This window comes from Castor canadensis, chromosome 12 (genome assembly GCF_047511655.1).
Source record: "Castor canadensis chromosome 12, mCasCan1.hap1v2, whole genome shotgun sequence".
NCBI classification, from domain to species: Eukaryota; Metazoa; Chordata; class Mammalia; order Rodentia; family Castoridae; genus Castor; species Castor canadensis.
This window is the reverse complement of record NC_133397.1, coordinates 70,410,472-70,429,276: the sequence shown is the minus strand read 5'-3', so window position 1 is coordinate 70,429,276 and position 18,805 is coordinate 70,410,472. Positions and strand designations below refer to the sequence as shown.

The window sequence follows — 18,805 nt, the reverse complement described above, 5'->3', positions numbered from 1 at the left end:
ATTCAGTAATTCCAATCTACTCTGTCATACAGTGGAAACCTAAACATGACAATAAGCAACCTACAACTTGAGGTCATGAAGAAAATTTCCCTTATAACTACAACATCCTGTCCCCTGCCCCAACTTATATACTGAGTCTTTCAGATGTATACGCTAATATTTGTAAGTAGGAAGAGCTTAAAATAAAGTGGTTAACATTTTACAAGTTTGAAATATCAGCCTACAAATACTTCCAAGAAAACAACAGTTTGTGGAGAAGAATAATGTTCTACTTGATCTTTTAGGGAAATGTGTATGCATGGTGAGTGTGCCTTTAGTACCCATGCTGTCCATGGTCAAGTGTGTCACAACTTCAACAGCCAGAGGCCAGTCCTTTTCCCTTTGGTTTTCTTCTTGCAAATAGGATGCCTGCAATCAAAACACAGGGGACTCTGTAGAGGTCTAGACCATGGTCTTTCTGAGAACTACAAATTTCTCATGTTTTTTCCATTTATTAGAATAATAAATGCATACTTTAAAAGGACTAAGATTATGGACTTGGTTTACAATGTGGGTATGATAAGAAAATGGATCACTATGAAAAAGAAAAAATCAAGATGATTTGGGTACACAAAGTAATTATTAAATGACTATAAGTTCTAGGTACTAGACTTACTTCATTGTACCTGTAACATATCTTTATCCCCTTTTCACAAATAAGAAAAATGGGAATCAGAACAAGACTGGAACCAGGATGAGGAGAATGAAGCATCTGCCTCAGACTCAAAATTTAAGGGGGTCCCAAAGAACCCATTAACCAAGATAAATAATAATTAAACACAATATTTTAAAATAACAAAATTGATGCCAAAAATTCATGTTGAATAAAATATCAAAATTTTAAATAAAAATAACATATGACAAGGCAGGTTCCCTCATTGATGGGTCAATGAGGTGAGATTGCAAGGTCAGCACCAGATAATATTTTTTTAATTTTAAACTTTTAAAAATTGGGGGATGTATTTATACAAAAAAATTATGTGATTCACATGTAATTTGGCATTCTATACTTTTATTTGTTAGATGTGATGCCCCTAACCCAAGAGGTAACATTAATGCTCAAGATTGTGACTGAGGTTGTTCCAGGCATAAAGGAGGCTTGGTTCTCCTATTCTGTGAGCAGAAGGTAACATAGGAATCCAACCAGAAACTGTCAAACACACATTTTTATATGAGTCAGGATCACTATGGGAGACACTCACATAATGAAAGTTACTATTCTCACCCTCATGGAGCTCCTAACAAAAACAACTACACTAGAACATATAATTAGCAATGCTGACAACTGTGCAGAGACACTAGCACTGTAACAGGCTGAGTTCCTCAGAACAAGAAGATGTTGCATTGAAATCCAACAATCTCAGAGACAGCTAGGGAAATGTAGCTGGACCTTAAATGCTAGGCTTCATTGCAATAGGAAGGAGAGAGGCATTCAGAGTGGCAAAAAGAAAAGCCTCAAGATAAGAAATGACAAGATGGGTTCCAGGAGGACAGCAAATAGAATGGGCCAGCCTTTTCTCTATGGTCTGATTAGCTGTAGAGATTATTTTTAGAAGAGCTTCTTTACAGTGTCATTATAGCTGACTATATTTTGATCTGCAAGCCCAGAGAATTTTCTGTTGACATCAGTATTCCATGCCACTATTGCCAGGATTCTTCATGTGTCATAGTTGCAATCCTGAGTTTCTGTAGCTTCCAAGTCCTTAGTTGAAAGCAATTCAGAAATGCAGCAGAAGGGCTGGAGAAGTGGCTCAAGTGGTAGAGTGCCTGCCTTCCAGGCCAAGCAGGCACGAGGCCCTGAGTTAAGAAAAGCACCTGACTTGGATGCCATATTTGTTGTCACTATTTAGGGAAGCTGGGGATTTTTAAAGCAAGAACTATAGTTTAGGATATTTGGATCATTGGCTAGAATAGTCAATTCACTGGCCCTTTGTTTTTTCCAATCTCTTTAAAGTATATTTGTACAAATAACAGCAGCAGACCCATAATGCTCAGATTTGCACAGCAAATGGGGACCTGTAAGCCATTCTGACATGCTTTCCTCTGTTGTTATGTCTGCATATGGAAATATTTTTAAATCATCAACCTGAATTGGACAGGAAGCCAATCACCCAGAAAGAGAGATAGGCAGACAGACTTGCTTCCTAATGTCAGTCCCCTATTATTAGTCTGTGTGATCTTAGACTAATTTACTCCATGTTTTTTTTAAGTCTGAGTTTTCTCTTAAGCACAATGGCTAGCATACTATATGCTCTGTCTTCTTCATGAGGTTAACAGGATAATCAATCATGGTGCCAATGTGCTAGAAACAATAAAAGGCATTAGCAGTATCCAGGGTAATTAGGAAAGTATTTTTCCAATGAAAGAATTGATTTAGAAACTACATAGAAACTAATTTTGGATCACCTATACTTCTTTTTCCAGTCAGGAAGGTAACATGTGAATTCTTGCCAAAAACTACAACCCCAAAGGAAAGTTATTTCTCTTAGAAAAGGAATATTTGGAGCAGTTCATTTTAAATACACAACTAGTCTTAGCTATTTGAAAGAAGCAAAATGAGGGGCAAAAACTCTAACTCAGTCTTTTACATAGCTGGTTCTTGGATATGTTTGGTAAATAACTAAAGATTTGACCATGATAGTGAACAAATTCTAGTCCCTAGGCATTTGACCAGAAACCTCCCCCAGGCCTCCTCCACAGACCCTCCATAAGCTATAAATATCTAACTTTTCATTTTGAGATTATTACCTAATAATAGAGCAACTGTGGGGTTGAGTTAGTCTTCCACTTACTTATTGCTTTTGCTGAACAAGAAGGAAACAAAAAACAGTTGCCCACACTCTGCCAATATCTATTTGAGTGATCCAGCAACCTCCCTAGCTCTGAATTTATCATCTGTAGAATGAACAGACCAGGGACGAGTTACAGACCATAGGATCAGGGAACCAGAAAAACCTTGGAGAACATGTAAACCCACATCCACGTTGCTGGGCAGCAGTCATAGCTCTGCTGAAAGGGCTGGGAACTGGCAGTTAGTCAGGGTTTTCTCATGTCTAAATCATGGAATAAGTACTTGCTTTATGCGATTACAGCAAACATTAAAGAGATAGGATCTATAACGTATTTAACACAACACTTGAGAGGCAGAGTTAACTTATTCGCTGTTGGTTATCTCTCCTTCTCTACCTCCTCCTTTCCCAAAGATGTGGACAGCAAAGTTCAGAGATGAAGTAACTGATTCTGATCACTTAGATCATTAGAATCATGTGACTAACCCTTGCAGATGCCCAGTCCAGGGTGTTTTCCATTCCATATCTAAACCATCACCATTTCTGAAATTCCTCGATTCTGTGATTATAAAGAGTTCCATTTGTTTCTCTTCACAGCTATCAACAAAATCTCAGTTTTAGGTATATTTCCTCTGTTACTTTTTGTCCACACAACTTGCAGGATTTCTTGGACCTGCTCCCCACTTGTCTTCTTTATCTTTACCTGCAGAGAATGAGTCTGCAGTAGAGATAACCATTTAATAAACATTGTGATTAAAAAAAGAAAACAGGCAGGAGTACTCTCTCACATTGCTGTGGGTGCCTTTCCTAGTTGCCATCTGTTGTGCTATGGAGGTGCATGTTTATTAAACTTTATTTGTTTTAGTCTTTGAGTGCTATTTTACAAAACACATTCAGGGTAGATCCATGGCTTGAATTGATGAGAGGAAAGAGAATAAGTTTCTTGGTTTGGATTTTATAGGAGCTTCTTTATACTCCTATCCTCTGGCTCTAAATTCAAGTACAGTTTGCCAAAGTATAAGATGTTGTCAAGAAGACCTTCATATTTTCAGTTTAGTTCTAAACAGAAAGATTGGGCCATTAACTGGAATTATCATTTTTAACATAAGTCTTTGGAAAAAGCATAATATTTTATTTCAACAATCTTGTATAATACTACCTTTTGCCTCTTTGCAAACTTAAGACCCCTGCACTTTGAACAAAGCTCCCTTCTCTCTTTCTCTCTCTCTATTATCAATGTCCACCACTGTTCACAATCCTGAACATGTATGTAATGCATTTATGTCAACATAGTGAATAACACACAACTGACACCAACTCCCTAATTTTTACAACAAAACAGTAAGGAACATTAATTTTTAAATCTCTGAAAATTAGTGTTTCTTTTAAATCTATTCCCATTTCAGCCACTAGTTCCACCCTAAACATACCATTCCATACAAGTGGTCAATCATGGTGGCCCTGGGAATCCAAACCTACCATCCAGTACTTCCATTAGGTGCACATCACACAGATGCATATCAGCTATGCTTCAGAGCACAGTATGAATATTCTAGACATGAATGTAAGAAGGCAAATGTATATCACTTTCTCACAAAAGGTATCTACAAACTTGACTGAATGTATGAGGAATCTTATAACTACCATGCAACTATGACTCTAATAAAGTAGATGTGTGAGGGGTTAATAAAACACCTTTAAGTTTTTGTCATTTAAAAGAAGTAGAAACTAAAATCACCAGAATGGCAGAAAGCAATAATGTGCCATATACTCTATCTCCAACACATTTTGCTGTCATTTAAACATGATTTAGACAACAGGTGGGAGGAAAAAAATATCTTATCGATCCAGCAGTCACCCTATCATATGTGGAAAGTTGCCTCCCACCCTCAAACCTTGCATGTAAAAATCATATCCTTACTACAAATAGCAAGATTATTTCTAGAACCTTGAACATTTCTTATTACCTTCATATTATGTGTAAATCATACTCTGAGTATGCAGAGTTTTCTAAATATTTCCTTTTCACTAGCTAAGGGCATTTTTTTATTTTGAAAAACAAAGAGCAGTTTCTCTTTAGAAGTGGAGCAGTGACCACTTCCTATGCAAATCTATGATCTGGGTACCTGACTACAATAACCTAACTTTCCTAGACCTTGGGTAGTACTGGGGAGGGAGAAGAGATAAAGGTAGAAAGAGAAAAGATGATATATTTATAACTTGTTATTTGTATCTTGTAAACTTGTATCTCTGTAACTTGTAAACTTGTATCTCTAACTGGCAGATCTTGTTAACACTCAAGCAAAGAATCATCAACATGTAATGTAAGGATATCAAAAAGAGTGTTATTGGTGAGACTTCCAGATTCTACTCATTAGTACAGATGCTTCTTGACTTACAATGAGGCTACATCCTGATAAACCCATTGTAAGTTGAAGACATTGTAAGTAGACTATGCATTCAATGCACCTAATCTACTGGACATTGAACATCATCATTAAAGACACAATACACTGAAGAGTATCAGTTGTTTGTCATTATGATTTCATTGCCAGCTGGGAGCTATCACTCATGCCACTGCTCAGCATCACCAGTGTCATACCACATAACACTAGCCTACGAAAGATCAACATTCAAAGTATGTTGTATGTTTTCTACTAAATATGTACTTTCACACCACGATAGTCAGAAAACCATTAGTCAAATCCTCAGAAGTCAGGGTCATGTGTACAGCAATATCTGTACAGATACATAGGGGGCAAAGCACCTAGGATTAGATCTGGAAAATAGAAGTGGATAACTATTATTTTTATTCTCCCATCAACTTATCTATGTTATTTCAGTAGCTTGCCTCTAATTTTTCCTTCTGACTCTCAACCAAGGCTACCTGGCCAAGGGATAAACTTGTGATACTGAACTGAGAATCAGCTGTAGGTTTGTGGGTTATAGGTAGAATTACTTCAAAAGAAGCATCTTTTTTCTTACTAGGATTTATACAATTGTAGCAGATAAACCCAGACCTACTTAGGAAATCTCTGAAAATAGACCCCACAGAAAAGAAAAGCATATGTGAGAAAGGAAGTGAGAAGAAAGAGGAAAGGTAAAGGGAGAGAGATAGGGAGAAGAAGAGATTATAAAGAAATTGGAGTAAGGGAGGAATGAAAAGATGGGGAAAGAAAGTAAAAGGGAGGGAGAGGGAATGAGATGGGGAGAAGAGTGGAAGTAAAGAGAGAGAGGGAGAAGAAAGGAAGGAAGTCAGGTCTTGGAATCAAGTCATATTAGTACGTATTTTTCCATTTCAGCTGTTATAACAAAAATACCATAGACTGGGTGGCTTATCACAACAAAAATTTATATCTTAAATAATGGAGGCTAGAAAGTCATAGATCAAATCACCTGTATACTAGGTATCTGGTATGGGCCTATTTCTGGGTTCATGGAAGGTGTAGTCTGGTTGTGTGTTCATATAGTCAGAGGAACAAGGGAGCTCTCCAAGATGTTTTCATGAGGGCACTAATCTCATCTGTAAGAACTCTACCCCACCTCTTGAGAAGTGATTATGTCCTGAAACATAATCACTTCTCAAAAGCCCCCACCTCCAAATAGCATCATGTTAGGAATTAAGTTTCCATATGCCAATTCGGGGAGGGTACAAAGCTTCAGTCTATAGTATGCTACTTGTAAATTAATTGTTTTGTTTATCATTATACCCTTAGAACCTAGAGTTGGACGTAGCACATAATAAGCATTCAACAAATTTACTGAATCAATGAATGAAACATTTGGTCTCCTGAATCCAGTTGCATCTAAAACCATAAGTATCTTTTAGTGGAGTACCTGTAACAAAAATTAATAATTTCCTCATGTTTGTTAATATTGGATTTCTGTTAGTTACATCAAGAAAGTCCTGACTAAATGAGAGATGTTAAAATTCTGTGCTGAAGAAATCTGAAAGCAGGGTATTGGTATAGGAAGACCTCAGGCAACATCCCAATGGGATACAGCCTAGAGTATTTAGGCCTTGGTGAGGTACCCAGATTCACTCACAGGGCTTTCCCCAACACCACTCCTTGACCAAGTCTAAATCCTAACATCATATTTTATCTTTCCTTTTGATCAAGTTAGTCACTTACCTTGAGAATTTGCCCATTAATAAGTCATACTGCTCTTCAAATCTCTGTGACTATGATACCCAATGGCCAGTTGCAACACCACAACCTGCTTTGTTCGTTTCCTCCCTCATCATCTTCAGGATGGCCTGCTAAGGCCAAGCTTTCACTTTCTCAGCTCAAGAGTTCTTGATTCTTAAGTTTTCACTGGAGCTCTATTTTCTATTTATTCTTGGAACTATAAACACTTCAGCATCTGATCCCCCACTCATAATAGCCCATGTCCTTAATTTCAATAATTCAAAAACTTTCTGTCTCTATTTTAGGTACATTGATGCCTGGCTAGAAGGACCACCTTCTTTTACCTAATCAGTCACTGAGTGAGGATCTACCCATTCTTGAAGGAACAACTCAAAATCCACATTCTTCAAGGAATCTTCCTAGACCTGCTAGCCTACAAAGATCTCTTCTGAACATATTCTTCCATTAGGTACTACACCAAATAGTGCATATGTTAAAAATCCATCCTGTATCATCTAACAAGTTTCCAAGTGTTTGCAAATAGAAACCTAGCCTTTTGTTGGTCAAAATGCCTGGGTTTCCCCTAGAAGACTTTGGTACATAACTCATAAGAATTGATTAGGAAAGACTGTATAGACAGAAAGATGGATGGTTCCAGTAGGTACCTGGGGAGAAAAACTAGGTATAACAGGATTGGATGATTTGGAAAATGTCAGGGTTCTAAAAATAAATTTCACCTACTTTACAATTTGCTGTGCAAAGCCATGAGAAGTATTTGGTTGGCACCTGTGCAATGTTAAAATTTTTGCTCCTTGACTTACTTTATCAACACAGGTGTATTCCTTATTGATAGTCAGGCATCCCAGTATAGAAGATATTTTTCATAGTGCCACCCCCAATGTTGGATGATTGCTAAAAGCTGGGGTTAATTAACCACATATTCCTTGTAAGCCTGTAAGAGACCATAAACTGAGCAAACTGCTAAAAAGAAAATATACCATTTCATATCTACAGTGAAGATGAAAGTAGTCAGAGTGAAGTGCAAATTACCATTGACTTTACACACACACACACACACACAAACACATACTTACTGAATAAATGATTAAGATTTCAATGAAATTTCAAGTTCCATTTCATTTTTAGGTACATTTTCCTAAAGCACTCAGTTAAAGTTATCAACACCTAAAGGATTCAGAGAGTCTAGCATTTTCTGCCATCTCAAAAAAAGGTCAATAACTGGGTCTATATTCCTGAAAGTTCACAGGAATTTTTTTTAAAAAATCAGTAGAGGGTTGTCTTAAGTTTTGGAAAGTATATTTATATGGGGACCTCAAGCTTTAGCCTCCCAGTGCCTCATTTACAGATATATCAGAGCTAGTTCATATATAAAATTCCTCCATCACTCTATTCCTGTTCCCCCATCCCTGTACATAAAACTTACCCTCCTTTGAGCACATACTGTGAACTCTGCTACTTATTTGGTATTTATAACAATTCCTACCTAGGTGATAATTATATATTGGGCAAAGCTCTAGCATTGTTCATTGAATTTCATGTGTCATACTGTATAATGTACATAAGATACATCTTTATGATCCTGTGTTGTTCAAAAACTGTCATGAGTACATGTCCCTTTTTCCCAACTAGAGGCATAAGAGCTCAATGACAGAAAAGTGTTAACCAATTACATTTCCTAGAAACTGAAGTTTCTGGCACAGTGCTTTGCACAAAGTAGGTGCTAAGGAAATTAGAAGTATGTATTGATATGTGCATATAAATATGTGCTGGATATAAGTGAAGTAATTAGTATTCTAACTGTTTGACATGGTTACCTGATGTAAGTCTTTGGGGACAAGGTTACTTTTGTGCAGAGGTGTTACTGAAGGCTAATTTGTCTTCTCCAATGGTACAGTAATATTATTGCCCATTTTCATTCTCTATCTACACTTTCTACACTTATTTCCTTCCTTCCCTACACTTACTCCCTTCCTTTCAAGCTCAAAATCTCTCCTACCCAGGAAGATGGAAATTTCTAAAACAGAAAGTCTTAATTGCATGCTTGGTATTAACATGTACATGCTTTTGGAAAAACAAACATAAATAATGACATTTATCAAAGTACTGAGAGGTGGAAGTAGGTAAGGTTGAGGACACTGGGTACCAAATAGAAACAGATTTGATACAAGAGTGTTTCTAAGAGACGGGAAGAGCCTTGAATGGGATAAGAAGGCAGGATGCATTAGAGAACACCTGGGGCCTTTCTTTTTGCTGGCCCTAATCAAAGGAAGTCTCATGTGTCCCAATCAAAGAAACATGAGGAAGGCCCACGCATGACAGTGGGTAGAGGAAATACAAGTTTTGGGAGTACTAGGAACTTCCTGCATGCCCAGGGGACCCCAGAGATATCTTTATTCATGTGCCAGAGCCAGGGCCATTTTGCCTGCCCAAATCAATTCTGACCTGTGTTTGTCTTTGCCAAATTCTATGAAGCAGAAATCTTCTGCCCATCTCTATCTCAGAGCCTCCCCCTACCCCACCTGCTCTACTCCAAAGTACAGTACTATCTGGAAAGCAACTGCTGAGATCCTGATTGCTAGTCACATAAAATTATCACTATGACCAAACTAACACAGCAGTATTTTCTTTTTAATTGTATGGACAGTCAAAACAACTAAAATGTATTTTAAATATTCACACATTAGCAAACCACAGTCTAGAGAGCTACCAATCTCACCATTGGCCCTTGTACACTGTCTTTGGTTTATCAGAGGTTTGGGCTCTTCCTCAATTTCTTCAACCTATTCCCAAGTCAGAGGCAAAGCCCAGGTGCTCCCCAGCTCCAGTCCAGCACCAAGGCCCAGGAGGATACGACCACCTGACCAGGAGCAAGCATCCAGCACTCCTCAGTCTTGGTAAGCCGAGGACTCGCTGAGAATGTTCACAGTCTGTACCATAATACCATGTCTGGGGCATTTCCTCACACTTGGAACCAATGAAAACTTTAGGAAGTGAGTAGGACCTTTTCAGCATGACAGTTAAAAACTAAACTAAGTAGAAAGCAGGCCGAAACCCTGGAACACATGTCTCACATCGTCCCAAATATTCCTCACTATGTGGCTCGCATAAACACCATCTGCTGTGTTAATTTGTAAAGAATTACAAGGTTCTTAAAATTACACTTTGCTCTCTGTAGCATACACTGTGTCTATTAAGGGGGAGACTTGAGAATGCACATCACATCTAGTCAGACACTGAGATTTTTTTCCTTCCTATGCTGGGATCTTACTGAAAGTTTGCTAGGTCTGCATGGAATTTTAAGAAGTGTGTAGTATTCTATCCAGTCCAGCTGTAAGGGGAAAAAAACAAATAACAAAAAAATACACTTAACAAAACCTATACCTGGATTAAAATTTGGACTGCCTAGACATCTCCTATTTCACTTGTTTCTTAGAACAATACAGTCTTTGGTTATAAATCAGAGTCAGAACAGCCTGACTTGGGATTCTTTTTGGGAGAGGCTCCTTTCTCCATTGCTAGCTCCCACCTCCAAGGAGTCCTCAGATCCCTAAGTGGTGGCTGAGGGGATTTCTCAGTTGTTCATCTCTGTCTGTGAGCAAAACCAAAGGTGCAGCATGTCATTTTCAGACACATATCCCTTACAATGCAGAGTTGGGAGTAGGCTGCTAATGTAAACCTTCAGGTGAACTAAGCTGCCAGGGTGTTGCAGGTTAAAAGGTAGGTAAATGGTAAATGGTGGCTAAAAATAAAAAGAAAGACAGATGATTCTTAGGCTCAATAATCCTCAGGCTAGAAACATGAGATAATTGTTACAAGTGTAGATTTTTGGTACCTCTTCCAGGAGATTATTTCAGTAGCTCTAGAGCAGGGATGGAAATTTTCATTCGTTATTTATTTATTTTGCAGTGTTAGTAAGAAAACGCAGGGCCTCACACATGCTGCACAAGTGCTTTCCCACTGAGCCACACCCTCAGGAACTTTTCATTTTTAATAAGCATTTTTTAAATTACAGGCAAATTTTAGAAACAGAAATACTTTCATGAGTTTCAACTTGAAGAGTCATTTGAATAATCAAAATCCCTCCAACTGCAGCCCAGGAATTGGCATTTTAAGATTTCCATGAAATTCTGTTGATCACCTAATTGTGAATTTTGCAATGATTTGCTGGTAGTAAGTACATCTGAAGGAGGATCAAGGATCCACAACTAAAACAATTCTGCTTAATTCCTGATGAATTAGTCACTCTATCTCAAAAACATGACAGTCTAAACCAAACCACCTAATTAAGAAAAGAAAAGCTGTACTGCCTGAGAAATTAAATGCAGAGTAAATACCTCAAAAAAGTCCCTTCCAAAAGAAAATTAAACTAGCTTCTCCAAATTCCTTCCCTGTCATTGTCATAACTACATGTAGACATCAAATAAGGCCAGTTGGATGCAATATTCAAAGAAATGAAAGAGATTGATGACCTTACTAAGGCACAAAGAGCTTTAAAAATTTTTGCAGAATCCCCAAAATAACATAAAACAGAACAACAAAAATCAGGACCCTAATCCAGATAGTACTTTGGAGCTTCTGTTGGTAAATTAAAGTCTACACATTGCTGATTTTTCAGCATTTCCTGAAAATTTATTATCAAGTTCTTCTCTCCATGGTCCCAACTGCTTTACTCCCTTATGTCTCAGTCTTCTAAGAGAAGAGTTTTACTAAGCACGGCATAATAATCTCCTAAATTATTGCTCTGCTTTCTCTTTTTCTTCCCTAGGCATCCTCCATAGTGCAGATCAAGTTTTGCCTCTTCTGGACTCCATAGGTTGCACAGAATTCTCCCTTCCTTCAGTCACCCTAGATGAGTCCTTTTCTGATATTAAAGGATGGTATTCCCCTCAGACAAATCCTTAAAGAGCTTGCTTTGTGCAAGCTGGCAGAGTGATTTCACCCTACATCCATCAGAGTCAAACATCTATCTGTAGCTGTTCCATCTTCTAAACTCTGATGATAAAAGGCAAGATTAGGGCTAAAGATTGCTGCTTGAAATTTCTCTGTTCACTGAGAATAACTGAGCGGAATGAACTACTGTTGCTTCCAATGATGTCATCAATCCTGTATAAAACTGCATTTTTAACACTGATTGAAAGTGAAAAAATCCTAGCTGGGCTTTGTAGTCATGCCTGTGATTTCAGCACTCAGGAGGCTAAGGCTGAAGGATTGCAATTTCGAGGTCAGCCTGGGCTATATAGCAAGAGCCTCTCTCTATAGCTAGCTAGCTAGATAGTTAAACAGGTTGCCAGTAACTCAATTGTTTGATAATGCATTTGTCAACTGCATAGATCTCTGTTGAATAAAACAGAAATGTTGTAACCATGTTTTGTGCTTGAGTATATGTATCTATGAAAGAGAGAAAATAAAAAGTTCACCTGCTATTACCCATTACATTGGATACTCTCTCCTCCAATCAATAAACAATAAACTGAGGGAGTGAGCTTATCCCTCTGTCTCCAAAAGGAGTTTCTTTTGTACTTTCAAAGAACAAGATAATAACAATTTAATTTAAAAAACATAATTCTCTTTATTTTATAATTCTAGAAACCAGCAACACTTTGTTCCATGAAATAGAATGAGTGTTCTGATAAGCTGAGCAGACAAGATTGTTTTATAGACAGAAAAAGTCTTGAAAAAAAGCAGAAATAAAAAAAAAAAACAGTGGATTGGTAACTTCCAGGCTACTTTCCTTGTTAAGTGGGAAGGGGAGCAGAATAATGAGAAAATAACTGATAAGTTAACAAGAAGTTCCTTCTGGTTACCATTTTCGAGTAAGATTAATGCAGGGGAATCTCACTATCATGCTAATTGACACTGGCCTGTGTGGGAAATTTGGCTGTTATCTACCTCTCTAATCCTGATTAATCAGGTCGGATAAGCAGTTCAGTTTCAGCTAGGTGCTATTGAGTAACTGTGCAACTCCAAGATTCATCTTAGTCTCCCAGAGGGCTTATGACACTAAGACTTAGGTGGGGGATGAATACTTTGATAAATAAGTCAATGTTATTCCATTTTACAATTTTCTAAGAAGTGACAATACATATGCAACTTCCAAACCCCTACCTGTCCTACCTCCATGTCCTTTCCCACGCCTTTCTTTCCTTCCAAGACATTTTTTTGGGGAGGGAGGAAGCATTTGAGGATCAAATACACATGCTAAGTACTGCTATGGATGCTACCACTAAGCTACATCCCCAATGCCTTCAAAGAATTTTGAAGCAGACACAAAAATTGTGAAGCAGACTGAAGTTACATGTTACCTCCTTTCTGTGAAAAACTGGGCAATAGCTCTATCCTCATTACATTTCAGACTTCATCTGCTCAAGAGCAAAAATGATGTCTAACCCACAATTGTGGCAAAAATTAAATGAGATAATGCATGCAAAATGTCTCTCTCTGAATTTAGCATGAAAATGATATCTAATAAACAAATTCCTTACCCCAATCTTTTCCCTCTCTTGATAGCAATCTAATTAGGGAAAGCACAGTGTCTGGCATCTAAACCATGGATAGATAGGATGTCTAGGGAGAATACATTGTTTTATAGGCTGGATCTGAGTTTGCCAAGACTTGCCATTTAGAAATCTTTGAACATCTGAATGATATTTAACACTCATGAAATTTTTACCAAGTTAAAGTCCATTCATGACATATTCAAATATGAGGCAAATGAAAAAAGGAAGACCAGACATGGAGCCTGATGTTTCAGTAATGAAACAGTAAGGAATTTAAACTCTGGTAACTGTGGTCTCTTATGCTAAGGAAGAATGGAGAACAAATGCTGGGGACTGATTCCTCCTTTTTAGTACCATGCATGGGTAATGAAATCAGAAGTGAACACACCTCACTGATGATTTTAATCAAACTGAGCACCTGTGGCTGCCAGGAACCAGGAGATCTCCCCAAGCAACTAAAGTGGATTCTATTTCAGTCACCCTCACAGTGCATGTCCATGAAGGGATGGCTTTACTGAAATGAGGAAGCCAGATGCAGCAAACCTGCCAAGGTTTCCTCACAATAATGAGGGGCCCTCAAGTGGAGATTTTACTCACACACACACACACCACCTAAGTAACAAGGAGCCTCCAAAGATGGGGCCAAACAGCAAGATGAAAACTGCTGAAATACTAATAAAATTGAAATATACCATAAGCAGATAATTTACTTTCTAATTTTTACCTGTTTCTACCTAGAATGGAAACTTCATGTGATTAGTAACTTCATATCTCTATTTTACTTGTGTGTGTGTTTCACTCAGTCCAGTAACTGGTATATGAAGGAATGACATAAAATTTTGTCATTTTGGAAAATAGAAAGCTATTTCTAAAACAGATGAGATGTGTTGAAACCTTTGCGTGAAAGAGAGTGAAGGAAACTAAGATAATGAAGGAATTTAAGATTTAGAAATTGGACAAATCCATGACACTCAACAAACACTGTAGGGGTGGGGTGGAGGGGAATTAAATAATGGTAGTAGTATAGGACAGGCAAGGAAAGGGAAAAACAAAACCCATTTATATAGTTTAAGGCAAAGGGTAGCTCCTCTATATAGTTGGAGACAAAGGGTGGTTGAAACCTTACCCTAGAGCATAGGGACTTAGGGTAGATCCAAAGCAGGGAGTACCAGGAAATAGGGTAACAGGCCAGGGATCCAGTTACTACTACTGAAATAGAATGAGTAGTCAAAACAGAAGTCAGAAACTAGGAATCAGAAGAGAGGTTCAAGTCCTGCATAAAATAAGACTTGGGAATGGAGCATCACTGTGAAATCAAGCTCTTTCATTCCCTATGTAGAACACTGACAAGTGTGAAGCTCAAAGTTGCTTAACAATCCACCCTTCTCTTCCATGTGTACCTGTCAACAAGCACAATGCCAGGCTTAAGACAACCCAGATAGGTACTTATCTTCCCTATCTTCCTCCCATCCAGACAGCTCCACGGGAACCCTTGCACCCTGGAAGGGCCCTTTGTACCAAAGATGGCCTTTCTCCTGGAGCATCTTCTGGGTATATTCAGACTCTATCCTGCCTCCTCTTCCTTGTGATTAGTCAGGCCCTCAAAATGGAAAACAAAGAGCTTGCAAGCTAATGAACATTAAACACAGTCTATGTATGAGGGGTTTGTGGTCTGGAACACAGTGACCCCAGGGGTTGACTATCTAGCCCTAAAGTGTGACCCCATCTGTGGTAGCTGTATACTGCACATCACACAGCCAGGATGACCCATATCTCTACGTGCCCTGGAGTCTGCTACCACATTCTACTTCAAGCAATAGATCACTGCAAAGTAAGTACTTATTTGGTACCCACATGAGACTGAGACATGAAGAGCTGTGATATGGATCGAATTGTGTCTCTCTTACCCACTTTGATATGTTGACATCCTAACCCCCAAGTATGTCAACAGTACAACTAGATGTGGAGATAAAACCTTTAAAGATGTGATTAAGTTAAAATGTATTAGAATGAACCCTAATACAATATGACTTGTGTCCTTAAGAAAATGATCAGGACACAGACTTTGTGAGGACAGAAGGAGGACTCTGATGGCCAAAGTGAATGGCCTCAGACAAATCTAACTCTACTGATGCCTTGATCTCAGCCTTCTAGTCTCCAATGCTGTGAGAAAAAGAATATTCTCTTGATAAAGCCTCCCAGTTAGTGGTACTTTGGTGTGACAGCCTTTGCAAACAGGATACCAGAGTAATAATTTGTTGAGGTTTAGCTTCCTATTAAAATACCTCACTGACTCAGGATAACAAGGAGTCCAAGTGTGCTAAGGTGACAGGTAGGGAGGTATGACTGTCTCTAGAAATTATAATTGATTTCTCAGAAAGCTCTTTAATATTTCACAGCATAAAGCCTGTATCAATCAGTTGATCATAATAAGGATAGGAGTCTTGTCTCCTCCAACAATTGGAAAATGTATTACCCAAGTCTTGGAGCAGATTTCTTTTCCTGAGTGCCAAAGGCTTGCTTCCTCTGTCTTTTTCAAGTTCCTCAAAAGCATCCTACATTTCATGTTAAAAACTAGCAGCAGCCTGGCATGGTTGTACACACCTATAATCCCAGTACTTGAGAGGCTGTGGTAGGAGGATCACGAGTTCAAGGCTTGCCTGGGCAATTGTGAAACCATGTCTCAAAGAAATGACAAAAAACTGCTAGCTTCGGCAGCTCATATGCTAAAATCGGAACCATACAAAGAAAGTTAGTATGACCCCTGCACAAGAATGACATGCAAATTTGTGAAGCATTCCATTTAAAAAAATGACAAAAAATTGGATGCAAAGTGAATAAATAATAATTAAGTAAATAATAAAGCCATTTCCCTAATTGGCCTTCACACATCTCACATTTCCCAAAATAGTCAAAGACAAATTTAACCTCATGTTCTCTCACAATTTAATTCAGGTAAAAATGTGACTTCTGTACACTGCATGAAAGCTTGTAGGTGTTTTCTGGTGAAAAAACCTAAATGAAGTATTTTAGGTAGTATGAGACAACAATTCTATTATTGGCAACTTTTTTTTAATGGTGTCCCTTTCAGAGTTCTGGATTAACATACTTGGTACTTCAAGCAAGCAGCTGGTAGCTATGTGTTTGAAACACAATGCAAAAGCCAGCATGTTAACTAAAGAGAGTGAAGAAATCTATGCAAAGCTGGATCCTGGCTAAACTGGTCCCAATTTTTTCACTCCAGTAATTAATGCTGAAACTCAGAGAATGATCACAGTACTGGGCCCTGGGACAAAGCAAGATAGCTGTAGTCATTACCTACAAGGAGTTGTAGCCTAAAGTACGATTTACAAAACTCAGTACTATGACATTTGGAGTAGATAATTCTTGTTGTGGATGGCTACTGTATGCAATATAGGGTATCTAGCAGCATCCCTGGCTTCTAGCAACTGGATGGATGTAGCATCCTATTATGCTTTGGATATGAAATATCCTCCAAAAAGGTCAGGTGTTGAAAGTTTGGTTCCAAGCAGGTAGCACTATTGAAAGGTGACTGAATTATAAGACTCTAAACTAATCCATGGATTAATATACTGATGGATTCATAATTTGACATTTTATTGAGACATGACGAAAATAGGAGGTTGAGCCTAGTTGGAGGAAGCTGGTCACTTGGGGCATTCACTTAAAGGATATCTCTTGTTCTTGGGTCCTGCCTCTCTGCTTCTTGGCCACCAGGAGGTAAGCAGCCTTTCTCTGCTATGCCTTTCCACCATTGCATTTCTGCCCTACCACAGGTATAAAAGCAATGGAGCCAGCTGACCATACAATGAAAGAAATAAATATTTCCCCCCCAAGATATTTTTCTCAGGTATTTTGTCACAAGGAAAGAAGAAAAACATAGCTAACACACATTCTTCCCCTAGTTATGATAACCAAAAACATGGCTAAAAGTCTGGAACGGGAAAGTTGTCTCCTCTTGAGAATCATTGGTCTAAAGAGTGAGACAGATAATATAAAAAATAGATTATAATACAGTAAGACAAATGCTAACACATTGTTTGGTAGTGCAAAGAAGAAGAGAAAAAGGAGGAGGAGGAGAAGAAAAGCTGTTTCCCCAATGAGGATATAAAATAAAGACAAATAACAGCTACTTGTTTGGTATCTACATTATGTCAAACACTTGACTTTAATTGCTTATTTAATCCTTACAAAATATTCACATGTTAAACACTTTATAGGTATGCTTAAAGATACAAATAAACTCAATCGAAGTTCAAAGAGTGATGAACCCAGGATCCAACCTGATTTCTATGTTCAAGTCCACCTAATTCTCTAGAAATAATGTGAAAAAATCTTTGTTATATGAGAGAGCTAAAGTATCTTACAGTTTTTATGTATACATACTTCTATAAATATGAGGCTTCTAGAAGGACTTGGCAGTAAGAAAATTTATTATTTAAAGAATGTAAATTGGAGAATGGTCTAAAGTATGACTAGAGGGTCTACTGGAGAAATTCTCATGTTCTGTAGCATCTGACCTATAGTTAAAATGCATTTGTTATGGATAATTTGAGGCAACTTGACTGGGTTAAGGAATACCTAGAAAATGTAAAGCATTACTCCTGGGTGTGTGTGTGATGGTATTTCCACAGAGCATTGGAGTGTCAGTCAGTAGCTAACTTGGGAAAAATTGGCCCCCACACAATAAGGGTAGGAACCATCCAATTGGCCAGGGGCCCAGATAGAACAAAAAGGCAATTTTCCCTTTCTTCTAGAGCTGGGATTCATACTTCTTCTACTGCCCTTGGACATCAGAGCTCCAAACTCTCCAACCTTTGGACTCCAGGCCTCAAAATCAGCAGCCCCTGAGGTTCTCAGGCCTTTCATTATAGGTTGAGAGTTATACCATAAGCTTCCCTGGATCTGAAGCTTTTGAACTTGGGCTGAGCTAGGCTGCCAGCATCCCAAGGTCTCTATTTTGTAGATGGCCTCTTGTGGGACTTCTCAGCCTCCATAATCATGTGAACCAACTGACTGAATAAACCCCCCTCCTCTTTTCTCTATCTGTCACTGTCTCTATGGTTCATACATCCCAGAAGGAGATAAAAACAGTATCCATATGAGTGTCTTATTGGTTTGTCTTTCTGGACAAACTTGACTAGTAAACCAGGGATTGATCTGGTGTTCAAGAGACCTTAACTATCTACCTGCCAGGTAATTACCATTCATACAACTAATCATCTCACATTTTGCAGGAATTTGTTTCATAGGTAGGCTGCTGATACTTTCCAACCTGCATCTATTGTCTTATCTCACTAATAGTAAC

At 38.2% G+C, this 18,805-nt stretch overlaps 1 protein-coding gene and 1 non-coding gene across 6 annotated transcripts in view; one reads left to right on the top strand and one right to left on the bottom strand.

The window, feature by feature from the left end:
- Ctnna2 (catenin alpha 2) overlaps nt 1-18,805 on the bottom strand; it is a 1,077,131-nt gene that overhangs the window by 270,800 nt on the left and 787,526 nt on the right. The window lies entirely within an intron of this gene.
- On the top strand, nt 16,183-16,285 carry LOC141415194 (U6 spliceosomal RNA). The gene has a single exon (XR_012440208.1). It is a non-coding gene; the product is annotated as a U6 spliceosomal RNA (small nuclear RNA).